Source organism: Fundulus heteroclitus, chromosome 16 (genome assembly GCF_011125445.2).
Source record: "Fundulus heteroclitus isolate FHET01 chromosome 16, MU-UCD_Fhet_4.1, whole genome shotgun sequence".
NCBI lineage: Eukaryota > Metazoa > Chordata > Actinopteri > Cyprinodontiformes > Fundulidae > Fundulus > Fundulus heteroclitus.
The window spans coordinates 35,574,436-35,584,742 of NC_046376.1; the positions used below are offsets into that span (position 1 = coordinate 35,574,436).

At 39.9% G+C, this 10,307-nt stretch overlaps 1 protein-coding gene across 1 annotated transcript in view; it reads right to left on the bottom strand.

Moving 5' to 3' along the window:
* Nucleotides 1-9,903, bottom strand: part of fbxl16 (F-box and leucine-rich repeat protein 16) — a 43,642-nt gene extending 33,739 nt beyond the window's left edge. The window contains exon 1 of the mRNA XM_012879556.3: nucleotides 9,290-9,903. The gene's annotated coding sequence lies outside the window, so the exon portion shown is untranslated. The remainder of the gene's footprint in view (nucleotides 1-9,289) is intronic.
* Nucleotides 9,904-10,307: the final 404 nt, after the last annotated feature.

A 10,307-nucleotide genomic window follows, 5' to 3' on the forward strand; every position in this document is an offset into this window, starting at 1 on the left:
TATTTCAACCAAAATTGCAATTTGGACTTTTCTCTGCATTAACCACAAGCAACAAAAATGTTCTCTAAAAAAAGATGTTTGTAAAGAAGGACTATTTAAAACAAGAACATTTAATGTTTCTATTAATCAGAATATTATTCAAGAGAACAGCTTTTAATTGATTTGGACATCAACCCTTGTTGGACATAAAGTGAAACCAGTCAATGTATTAAATTGATTGACCAGAACTTAATGCTATGTATGATTATATAAACTCTAAAACAAGTAATAAAATTAGATTATCTCACTGCTGCAACTGTCTTCCCTTCCATGTGGAGCAAACCCACTTTAAACATTTTACCAACACCTAATGGACGTGTCTAATTCACTAATTGTTACATAGCCAAAAATTGCAGACCTCTGCGATTTGGAAATTGCTTTTTTTTTTTAAATTGCGATTATATTGAAAATGCAATTAATTGTTCAGCCCTAGTAAGATGGGCGACACCAAGACTGAGTTGTAACCTGAGTGTTTGTGTATTTCATCATTCAAATGAGAACATATTAATATACTCAAAGGGGCAAGAAAAAATTAAAGCAATAATAGTAACAAAATATTGGTAAAAGGTACACGCTCACCTTTTCTTTTTCAGATGGCTGTGGCTAAGAATCAGAATTTTTAATAGCCTACAGTCATTGCTCTTCAATCTTTCCAGCAGTCTTCAGAACTCCTCCCTCGCACAGATTGAGATTTATAAAAGAGATTTTTGTTTTTGTTGATAATTAAAATTAAATTAAATGCTATTTTGAGATACTAACATTGGTTACTTACATTTTTCAAGTTCCACATATCAAAACAATCTCTCCTGCTTCTTTATAGAACTGCACTCAGCAGCTTTCACCTATTTTAGTGCAGATAATATTTAGTTTTTTTAATTGGGACTATTTTCGTAGTAACAGCAGTATCCCAGTGCAAATGAATCTTAAATCTCGTGCTCCAAGACGTACGCACACGCGTGCACTAGAAAACAACCAATCAGGAAGAGGGGAGGTGGAACTTTAAGGCAAAACAACCAATGAGAGTGGAGTTAAACAGCACAGAGCACAGTCACATGTGCTGCAGATTTAAAAGGACAGGAAAGACCAGGCAGGCAGTCAATACGTACAATACGTATGTAAATTAGAAACATGTTATTCACGTCAAATTATTGGTAGGGACAAGTAGGTTGGTCCAAGATTTTGGTAGGGACATGTCTGTATAGTCCCCATAAACCTACGCCCATGTTCTATAGTGATGTTCCATGGATGTTCATTTTATTTCTGATAATAAATTATTGAAGTCAACGATAGGCTGGCGACCTAAAGAGAAGTTGTCTCTCATTTATTCTATATGTCTTCAGAGTTTGCTGTTAAAAGAACTGTTTGCTGTTAAAAGATTGCCAATGCGCGAATCATCCCTTTCAACTATTGTCCTGATATCAGCTCTTGGGCTGATATTCACTGGACAATACCTAACAGATAGAGAGCTATTTATTTAACGTTAAATAAGTTTAAACAGTGTGTAATTGCACAACACCAGTGTCTCTGTCCACAATGAAGATAGTTTAACATCTACTTGCATCTGAGAGGCTTCTGATGAAGATAGAAGGCCCTGTTCCAAAATCAATCCCCTAAAAGCCTGACTGAAATCTGGAGCCACAAACATAGACATTCCAAATACTTTCTGAAGAAAGGTTTTATGGTCAGATGAGACAAAGCCTGAGATGCCTGCCTGTAATTATCAAAAGATTATATGGAGAAGTCAAACAGACCTTTTCAAACCTAGGAACAGTGTAAAAGTTGTCATGCACAGTGTTGATAGTATCATGTTTAAATTCTGTTTAGCTGCTAGTGGTAGTGATGCATTGCACAGTCGGTAACCTGACTCTGGCCTGATGGATGTAGTTCTGCAGGGCTCCACATGGCTCCACATCCATCTGGAATCGCTGCCACTGGGGGGTTTTCAGTATCACATAAAATGAATGAGTCAATCAGGATCACCTGGACGGATTTTCGTTATGGGATTATCTGACGTATCAGAGAAGCGACTGGATTCAGACAAAAATGGCGCTCACAGTGAGGAAGCAAGTGTGACCAGACATCCCCTTTTTGGCTGTCCCCAGCAAAAGATGTCCCTGATTTCAGTGTATCATGATGGAGTAAAAAGGTTTAACCCAGCAAGAGGTATTTACCCGGTCCTGCCGCTGTCCCGACATAGTAGAAGAGCTGAGCCAAACGCGCCTTCCCTGCTCCGTCGGCGTTGCAGATCGGGAAAAACAAACCAACCCACTGAGACTCTGAGCCCGCCCGCCTGCTTAGCAAAATCAGAGACATCCTCAGTTTTCATTAGAGAAATCTGGTCACCCAGTAACATTGATACTACTGTTTCATCAGTGTTGTCCAGTCTACTGAATATTTTTCTTTAAAAGAACACCAGAAAACAGCTTTGAAGGCTTGTATTAGTGGAAATGATGGTTTCAGTTTCAATGTTGGTTTTCATGTGAGCAGTTTATCAAATCATATGCAAGGATTTTTGATAAGCCCCCTGCGGGGAGCTCTGGATCGAGATAGCTACATCTGGCAAGAGTCAGGTTACAAAGTCGTGGACTAACCAGACAATTTACAGGCAATTTTCTGCCAGGACTTTCTTATGGATATTATCAACTGGAAGAGATTTTTTATGTTATTCTACACCACATTAAGAGGAAAGCTAAACATTAAAAAGAGTAAAATAAGAGACTGTAATTTTTCAAGCTTTCCATAGAAATACATCACAATCCTGGTTAGGGGCAGAAATAGTGAGCCTCAACATGTTTATGTCTAGTATGCATGAGACGCTAATCAAGGTTTAGCAAGATTTAAAAAACGTTTCTGTTAGAGAACTGCTACATTTTTCTGTCATAACATTCCTATAGCTTAAAGTCGTTCTAATACGATACCACAGAAAGTGCCAAAATAACCATGCTTGAGAGAGAGGTGGCCTATCTGTAAAGCAACTGACCGCAGGTTGGCTACTTGAGCAGTTTGAGCAAATTAACAAGCTAATACTAGCTTATTAAACATGCAAACAACAGAACATCAACAAGGTGTAATATTCAGTGCAACAAGCTGCTACTAAATTTTGAGGTGTTTATTCTAAAATGTTCCTTTAGTATATGATTTCAAATCAAAATAAATAAGTGTGAAAGACCCTACTGTTATAAATAATAATTCATATGTCATATTATGGTGCAGCGATGGGACTACATTTAGCTTAATTTTTAAATATTAAATTATGCAGATTTATTTAAAATGTTTGTGCAAATACTGTGATACTGTAAAACTAGGGTATTGTTTTACGCATTATGTCAAATCTCTGTCCAGAACCTGCTGCATTCTCTACACCTATGCTGTGTTTTGATAACCTTTAAACCCTTGCCAGGGAAGAAGGACTATACTGGATATAATTGCAGACCATAAAAAGTATAATAAAAGGACATTTCCTGTCAGGTGATTACTTTAATTTGTGCTGAAACATGGGGCTATTAGCTGCATGTTGTCCTTTACAGAAATGCTTGTTGAGTATTATAAATGCGAAAAGAGGCAGTCTCGATGGATGAGTTCGGGTGATTCACTCTAAACTCTAAAATTAGACTCTTTTACTGTCCCTCAAAACAATTTCAACCACAATCATTAAGGCATCAGGTAATTGTCAACTACAAAAAACACAGAAAAATAAATGTAATAGGACTTTATCCAATTTCCTTAATTAAGCCTTTACTCATATCTAAATAGCTTCTTATTCACCTGGTTTAGTTGTCACATTGGTAAACTATGCAGCTGGCTTTAAATTCACACTGAGATAATCATCATCCTTTTTTTCTGTTCTGTTCCTGATCTCGGATGAAAGGGGCAGGTTTTACTGAATTATCATGAATCACGGAAATCTGCATCCAGCTCTGGTGCTGTGTGATGTACAGTGTCTCCTTTCCCAACAGGACCCAGCTAATATTATTATTACACTATTAAGAGATAAGCTCAGACATTCCCTCCCCAAAGCACACAGCTGTCCAGCTCATACCATAGAGGATACATAGTCATTCCATTAGTTTTCAGAGTCTCATTCCTGTGGGACATGGCTGCAACATTAAAAGAACCAGGAGGCATCCTACTCAGATTCCCAAACCATGTCAACTGATTCCATTTGATGTAGAGGAGCAGCAGCTCTACATCAAGCTCCTCCTGGTTGACAGTCTTCCTAATCCTGAAAGCTGAATCCAACAGCTCTAACGAAGAACCATATTTCAGCTGCCCTATAATTCTTGGGACAATGTTGTCCAGAGCTTCAAATCATGTTATGCCATCCCATGGTAAACTGACCTCAAGGAAATTGTTTAAGAGAGACAATGATGGGCAAACCTTGTCCAAACCAGGGAAGCTGGGGAACACTCAGAGAACAATGCTTGGGTACAGGGGCATTCCTGGGGTTTGATTGAGCTTGGACCAAAGAAGTTTCAGGATGCCCCATCCACATGGCCCGACCACCTGCAGGGATTCAGGATGCCCCATCCACATGGCCCGACCACCTGCAGGGACAGACAACCAGGTCGGGTGCTATCCAAGCCAGATGGTTGCAGAGGGCACGTTATTTGACTTTTTTTATGAAAATGTACATGTGAGTAGCTTACTCTCGTTGCATACAAAGTTTTTATGAAAGATTATCAAGATCTGCTGGCATATTAGTTGTTCTCTTGGTGTTTTGTGCTTTGTTTTTGCTCAATTACATTTACCTTTTTTGTTTATTTACAATATTAACTGAAGTACGTACTACACATGCAGAGGTTTAAACAAGGAAGCGGCTAGCGGCTAATGGCTATTGGCGTCTCCCAGTGAAACAATTAAGAAAGAAAAAACATAGGATTCCAAGAGGGAAAAGACTGTAATGTCACTAGGAATACAGTATGACCGTTGGTGTTCACTGAAGCGGACGTTAAACCTGTCAAGGTTCTGATGTGACCACAGAGTTGATTGATGTCAATAAATGCTCTGACATGAGGCTTTTGTAGATCAGTTTATTTAATTTAATTACAACTGATTTATCAATCAAGCAAGCTGGCATTATGATAGTTTTGCTATACTGTAGATAGATGTCACTATGTCTGTTTATATTATATTATTATATGTTAATCGCGAGTGAATTATTTTTCGGCTCAAAAAGGAATATAAAAACACTATCAAGATGGAGGTTTGGTGTACTATATACCCTTATTTCATCATGATTAAATTTTTGTTGGTCTCTTTTATGAGCATATTATATGGCTATATACATTTAAATGAGATGTCAGAAAAAGTATCTGCATAATTTTATGTTGCAAAGAGTAGCTATGTAAAGTCATTTACCCCAGCCAGTTCCTCTGAGCAGTCCATAACCCGATACAGGTTGTGGATTCTCCTCAACTTTTCCCTAGTTTAGAAGGCTGTTTGGAAATATCTGGGCACCCTTAAAGCAGCACTGTGTAAGTTTTGACATACGTATTAGCTTAATTTGAGATATACTAAATGATTTTTCAGGTCAATATACAGCACTTGGAGTGCATTGATGCTCTGTGCAGGCTGCCCTTGTCAAAAACTCGCCGATTATAATTGAGAGGGTTGGACCTATAGCACAGGTGTTATTCCCTTTACGGTAACACTTTTAACTTCAAGCTACCAAAGTTAATATGTTTGTTGATACAAATTATTGCAGTGATAAAAACCCAGCTAATTAACAAACTGACATCAGTTTTTTAGACTTCCAAAGTTACTTCACAAAGATGAGAATACAGAAACAATAAAATTTTGTCTAATAATATTTCTTTAGAGGTACGGCTACATTTATTCTATACCTTTGTTTTGGTCTACCATCATATTTCAAAAATACAATGTTTTTTAACGTTTGAACATCATTGAACACTGTCCATAAAGGACAAAAAGCAAGCAAAATCCCCTTTTATAGCCCTTAAATAGTTTTTTGTGTGCTTGGAGTTTCTAGGATTGCAGAAAATCTTAATGTAGTGTCTCAAGAAGCTGTGTAGATATCTATATACTCTGTTTGGGTCAGATCTTTCACGCCGTTCTGATTTCTCTTTTTTACGTTTTTTGAACAATTATGTCACAGTATTTACTGTGGAATTGCTAAACAAGGACTCTGACTTCTGGCTTACCATTTTGGTAAATCCTCTACTTTATTTCCATTGGGATCTTGTAGTCCAAGCTGAAGGACAGTTGTTGGGTGTATTAACCCACACAATTCTTTACACCATCCGCCAGCATACTACAAAAATGACCAAAAGGGATGGAGTGTAACGCTCTGCAACCTGGAGGGGGCAGGGTGTGAAGTGCCTTCTTTAGATTTAAACAGCACCAAAACAAGTTGCTATCAGACCTCCCTCAGAACAGGAGTAAGAATGGGTACTGTAGGGGTAAATTAACGAGTAATTTAGACCAAAGAATTGCAATTCCACTTTATATAGAACACAACTGAATGATTTCAATGCGAATAGGAAGGCACTAAAAAAGCATGGTATGTCACCTTTAAATTGAATTTCACTACTTGACTATCAATTTCACCTTTTATATTTAAATCACAACAGAAAATGGTGTAAGATCAGTTTCATGAGGAGATAAAATTGCAAACACTGATCTTGAAGAAAAAGACTGCAACCACAATCGATGGATTGATGAGTGGATAGATGGATGAATGGATGGTTAGAGGTAGGGAAGGGATAAAAATAGATCTAATTTATATAAATAAGAGTCTTGAATCAACTCATCATGGACATGAATACTATATTAATTTGGAGCTCTTCAGTCTTCATTTAAACCATTGATTTCATGGTTGGAGTAATTGCAACATTCAATTGCGATAATTTTTAAACAACAGAACAACAGAAGTGGATACACAGGGTTGATTCTCATATGCTCAAATATGTACATATATCTAATTCTAAGGTTCTAGACAGTCTTTAAAACTGACAAAGGCAGAGCCGACTGACATCTCGTTTGTGATGCTGAGTGAGTGAAACTGGTAGTTTTTCTATGGTAGCACAAATTAAATCTACTTGACATTGTTCATTAGACTGACCAATACATAGAACAATGAGAAAGTATGGGGAACTTCATCTTCATAGGAATCACATGAAATGGAGGTTTACATCAGTTGATAAAGGCTTTTCTCAACTCGTTTCTAAACAACTGCAGATTTTAAGTAACCTTGCCTGCAGATGAATTCTCGCAACATTTGTGCATTCACAAACACACGAGAATCCAGCTTGTACCGCTCTGGCTTCACTGTTTGTGTCCGAATCAAAAAAGCCAATCACGTTGCAGTATTGTGGTTTAAGACAGAACATACCGGCTGTGGTGAAAGCATGCGCTGACGAGCCCACAGCCGAACCAACACAAACATGGTAGCACAAGAGACTGTAAGAATCCACGATTTCATCTTTGAAAGACGAACAGAAAGAGGTGCCTTGACTAGCTTACCTTGTCGTGGTTTCTCATGGTGCCTGTGGCTCATGTTTTCATTTGAAAACTACGATTGGCCAAAACCATTCTTTGGTAGGCGGGCACTATGTGTTGCATTACCCAATCAGCTCACAGAGTTCTGCTGATCGTACTTCCTTTCCCCAAACAGATTCAATGGGAGCAGTCCCGCAGTACTTCCGTCTGCCCAGGATCCGAAACTGTTAACCCACTGCAGGGACGGCTCACCCATACAATGGAGGTAAGAAAAGCGGGAGATCAGAGCAAGAGGCAGGGGCAGTGGCTGGCCGTGCCCCGCTATGGAGCTCAGACAGGAGCAGCGGGAGATCAGAACAAGGGGCTGGAGGAAGAGAGTGTTCTGGAATGGGTGCAGCAGGCTAACATGAAGCTTCTGGAATGGCCTGCCCTGTCAGGATCTCCAGGGGTTTGATTGCTTGCTGTGGCTTCCTGGGAATCCTGCAGTCTGTTTATGCTTTACACCTTTAGTATTGTTTCTCCTTAGATCCTCGTTTCTATCATTAGTTTAGTTTCTGTTCAGTATGCATGTTAATAGTGCATTCTTGTAACTGTTAGATTTGATTCCTGTCTTTGTTAGCTTTTGTTCTTTATTGTGTCAGTAGTTCTGTTAGATAATCTGCTCCTTCTTAGTTTAGTTTAACTTTCTCCCTCATGTCTGGCAATGCTCACGTTCCGTTAGATTCTGTTATCCTCCTGCAACCGGCCAGTTCATTGTCCTCCTTCTCCTGCAGCCTAATAGCCTTCACTCAGGTCAGCTATGTTTAAATGCTCCACTTGTTGTTCCTCCCTTCTCCTCCCCTATAAGTTCAGCCAGTTCTGTCACAATCATTGTGAGGTCCTCCGTCTTACTACCCTCTTCTGATCTCCTCTGTACCATGCTACTGGTTCCTGTCTTCCCTGCATCCTGTAAGCCTTCACTTTAACTGTTCTACTAAGCTAAGCTTCACTACTATACATCCGAGTAGTTGTCTGCTTTCTAGTCCAACCACAACAACAACAACAACAACCCGAAATCTGACATCCCCAAAATCCCAAGTCACCCCTCAGTGGAATATACCGAACATACTGTGTGAGGGAACCATACAAAATGGTTGTTCAAATAACTGATTAAAATATATAAAGTATATAAATATAAATATAAATAAGCTTCACAACAATGAAGAGAGTTTGCAAACTTCTGACCACGACTGGCCCCAACCTATACCTACATCATCTCTCCAGCTCTCATTTAAAAATTCTGCAAAAACATTGGAGAACTTTCAGCTTTGAAACCGTAAGGAAATCAGAAGAGAGGAAACAAGTCCTTATCACCCCCCCCCCCCAAGGGCAGAAAGAGCTGAAGAGGAGCCCTGTCGTGGAGCAGAGCACCGACAGCATCAGCGACGGTGGGAGTCACTGAAATCAAATATGTACAAATAAAAAGGTGCTTGAAAAAAAGAATGGCGTCACTGGCAGACGCTGACGTCATTGTGTTTGTTAATAATACGCAGCTCGATGCGGCTGATCAGCAGTAACCCAGAGGCCCTCGCCGTGTACACAAAGAGGCGGAACACCCAGTCCCTTCCCCTGCTGACAGCTGCCCCGTTTCTCTGCAGTCTCATCCGCTTCGTCAGGGCACAGGAGCCGCAGTGTGGATGCTGCTGCCATCACCCGACACCATCCATCACAAGCACACACACACACACACACCCACCCACACACACATCCTTTTCCTACGGCCTTTCGTTTCGTAGCATCCCTATGAGCATACCTTTTAAGATGAGAATTCACTCGGACATGAATTAATCCATGATCACCGCGCTATTTCCTGACGCTTGATCACGTTTTCTCCCAACGCAGCGACGCAGAAAAGGCCGAGATGAAGAATTATCAGGGAGGCAGTCCCGCGTCCTGTCGGCAAGCAAGAGATGCACCTTCCGATCCCATAGAAGCACGATGATCCACAATCGGGGATGAGGGGAAATGTGGAGATCCACAGGCTCCCGGCCTGGAAGAGCCGTGGCCGCGAGTCAGAAGAGGCGCTGTGCGGTGTTTCCAGTGGGTTAGTCCTCCATAACAGAGCGGCCCGTTCTGTGAGCCACTCAGAGCGCAGAGCGGAGCGGAGCAACGCTGCCTCATTTAAACAGACACTGGAGGGGAGGGCGACGGTAGAGGCGCTGTGCAGATCCGCTGCTTCTTATGCAACCTCAGCACAGCAGCATCTTCCGCTGGAAAAACTCGCTTCCACTGGTGGATTTACCTGGATTAATGTCTGAGTGAGCTTTAAGAACTGTTGGATTGCAGGCTTACGTTGACTACGGACGACCAAACCTGTCACGATCAGTAACAGATACAGGACAAATAAATGGTCCTGAAAACAATTAGTCTTCCAACAAATGGAAGTACAAATTATCCATTTAATGTGGCACAAAATGGTACAAAGTTTTTTTAATTTTTTATTTCTGTGACAGTTTACCTCAGTGTCAAGGTTCTATTTTTAGATTTGCCTTTTTCTTTTGAATTCAATTTATTTATTGGATCTTTTTCCATCCGCCCACTCATGAAATGTTTTACTTTTACGCTTCCTTGTTTTAAACAGTTTCTTCATTTATGCATTATCTCTATTATCTTCTCTGATTTTCTGCCTTGTCTTTTTCTTTCCACAACCATTTTCCTATGTTTTTTTGTTTGCAATGGCTTTTAAATGTCTCTTGTTAAAACACTGTGTTTTTATAACAGCTTGTGTCATAAATAACTTTTTCTCATAAGAAACATTCATCCTATGTCGT